This window comes from Vombatus ursinus, unplaced genomic scaffold (genome assembly GCF_900497805.2).
Source record: "Vombatus ursinus unplaced genomic scaffold, bare-nosed wombat genome assembly UNPS02014810.1, whole genome shotgun sequence".
In the NCBI taxonomy this organism is placed as follows: domain Eukaryota; kingdom Metazoa; phylum Chordata; class Mammalia; order Diprotodontia; family Vombatidae; genus Vombatus; species Vombatus ursinus.
The window spans coordinates 38,939,755-38,943,080 of record NW_020954588.1 but is presented as its reverse complement, the minus strand read 5'-3'; positions in this window follow the sequence as shown (position 1 = coordinate 38,943,080).

Below are 3,326 nucleotides of genomic sequence, written 5' to 3'. Positions count from 1 at the left end.
GGGAGGGGGAAGGAGGGGGGATGCCATTCCAGCCTCAAGGACACAGTTTGTACACAATTACAGAGGTTGGAAAGGGCAAGCAAAGGATAACTACTCCAGTTTGGCTGGTAAAAAAATGGCCATGGAGAGGAGTAGGATGTGATGTGACTAGAAAGACAGGTGATGGAGGGCCTCAGGAGATGAAGGGCCTTTACCAGTCTAAAGACCTTGCATTTTATTTGCTAAGCAATAAAGAGTGGACCACTGAAGATTTTGAGCATGGGAGGAATGGGATTAGATTCATGCCTTTAACAGTATGATATGTGTGACTGTGTAAAGATTAGGCTACAGAGCTGAAATGCTGGAGGCAGGGAGGGAATTTGGAGGCTATTTCAATAATCAAGGATGATGTAAGGAAAGGGAATGGGGGAAGGAATACAAGAAATGATGAAGGTAAAATTGATTCCCCCCATCTCTTGCTAATAATCTCCAATTCATCATTTTTAAAAACAGTGCCTGGTCTGGATCTGCCCTTTGCTCCTATAATTTATTCTTTGATGTAATGGAAGAAGTCTAAGGTTCAGATCTTGGCTCTGCTATTGGCATATGCATGATGTTGATCCAGTCCTTTCACCTCTATCTTTATTTGAATTTTCCTCATCAATTAAATAAGAGGATTAGATTTGGTGATTACCAAGATCCAGCTCAGAATCCTACTTCAGAGTATAAACAATTTGTATATATTAGATTATACACTTTCCCTTTCCCTCCATTAGATTGTAAAAACCTCGAGGCAGGCATGCTATTTTTCAGTTTTGTATCTCCAGTACCTAGCACAGAGCCTTGTACACAATAGGTATTTAATAAATGCTTTTTTTTTTTTGTGAATGGCATATCATTTGTTTCTCCAAACAGTCCTTTGGGCTACACAGGGCAGGTATAATGGTTCCTATTTCACTGAAGCTCAGTGACTTGGCCAAGGTCACACACTGCCAAGCGGCAGAGGCAGAGTTAGAACTCAAGTCTGTGGCCAATGCCCTTTTGGCTACATAACCCTGAAACAGAGATCCAGGTAATGGAATCGTTTCAAAGATATCATCCTTCTCTTTTCATTTTTTCCTCCCCTGAACCTTTTCCTCCTAGCCCTTTCCCCCAAGGTGTTATTGGGGGAGAGAAGTTTAGAGAGCCGACTGCAGAAACTCTTATGGTAGCTCATATTTTAAATTCCTGGGTAAGATTCAAGGCTGAAGTCAAGATCTAGCTAGAGCCTGAGACAATCCACATAATAATTATGAGCATTATTATAACTGACTTGTATGTGGTGCTTGGGATTTACAATCCTTTTTTGTTTTTTTGAAACAACTCCATGAGGATAGTAGTCAAAGTATCATTCCTGCCATTCAGAGGATATGAAAGCACCTCGCAATTGCAAAGCTCTGGATAAGTATTGTTGTTGTTGTTCAGTCATGCCCAACTCTTCATGACCCCATTTGGGGTCTTCTTGGCAAAGGTGCTAGAGTGGTTTGCCATTTCCTTCTCCAGCTCATTTTATAGATGAGGAAACTGAGACAAACAGAGTTAGGTGACTTGCCCAGGGTCACATAGCTAGTAAGCATCAGAGGCCATGTTTGATTTCAGGAAAATCAGTCTTCCTGACTTCAGGCCTGGTGCTGAATCCACTGTGCCACTTAGCTGCCCCTGGATAAATATAAGTTATCATTATTATTAGCCTTATTAACAACAGTTAGTTCTTCCCAACCACAAAAGTAGCTTCAGGAATCAGGGTGCAGTTTAGGCTGTAACCTGGCCTGGTCATAGATGATCTGTGCTGTGGGACAGACAGAGGGCATGCCTGTAGATGAATATTTGCAGTTCTGCATTCTAACCTTGTATGCATTGAACTCAGAAATGCATCTGATGTTGGGGAGGGAGACTTGGGCCCTTGAAACTCTACATTCCTTTGGAGGAATCCCAAGATCCTGTGGTCAATGAATTCTGAGGAGGTTGTATTAGAGTTGACGACGTGCCATTAGACCCATTCCCCAGAACCAATGGAGTGCATCAAGGTTGCATAATAAATCCTGGTAACTATTTCATCTATTTTAAGTTGCCATACCCAAGGGCATAACAAAAGCCTAGGAATTCATGTAAAAAATGTGACAACTTAAGGCTGTGAATATCACCTCAGAATCCATGACAGTCATCCAGAATGCTGATGACTATGCTATTGAAAGACACACCTCAGATATGTGTAAAGGATGAGAAACACCTTTGCTGGGCAGATGAGATATGAGGATGAGTGGTTCCTGTGAAGGTGAGCTTTTCTGCTACCCTGGAGAAGTAGCCCCTGGCAGCTTGGTCTTTCATCTCTAAGCCATATCATGTAGTGGCTTCTAAAAATAGATAAAGGTCCAAGGTGGGCCGAAGGATGCAAATATGATCTTACGTGGCCTCCTACCTCTGAGGCCCAGGAACTCACAGAGAACAAAGTTTCCACTCCCTGGTGTTCTTTCCTCTGTCCATGGTCCTAAGAATTTATCTTATTCGGAGCTTTTCTTTTTTCTTTTTTGTCCCTGACTACCTCCCTTTTCCTTCTTAAAAATTTGCTCTCTAGCTTGGGAAAGGAAGAATTATCTTCTATCAGGGGATACTTTTCGGGAAGGTTGTATTTTTGTTGGTTTTGTTGTTCTGTTCTCATGCCTGGTGTATATGATACCTTTTCATTGCTCTCCTCCCCATTCACAGATGTCATCTCAGCAAGATTCACAGTATTTCAGAAACTCTTGGTTCTTGTTAGGGTTGGCCCTAGGCAAAATTTGTCTTTGAAATCTTCCTATCCAGAGATATCCCCAGGGTATTATGAATCAGGATGATTGTTCCCTTTACTAGATTTGGGGGAGGGAAACTCTGCCGGCTCATGGAGTTAAGGGAAGGATATTGGGGAGGGAGGAAGTAACACCAAGTGGTGTTAAACTAGACCTGAAGCTCCCATGCGTGCAGTGAGCCTACAGGCAAGGTAAAGTGGGTGGAACTGTTTTGCCCCAATTAAGGGGGCACTATCCTAGGATTCTTTAATCCTTTTTTTCCACCCAATTTCACTGGTTAAAAAAATTTGGGGGAAATTGTATTCTGATCTGTCCTGGCTCCAAACGCTTGGGTTGGCCATGGTCCCCACACCTCAAGACAACCTTACCCCTATTCCTGTGTTAGAACCCTATTTCTCCCTCCTGCTTTCCTGTCACTTTCTCTCCTCCGCTCTAGGTGTCTAGCGAGGGTATCCTATCCTCTCTCACATTCTTTTTAAAGCGTGAAACCCTTTTTTAAGGTCATAATATCATGAACTTAGA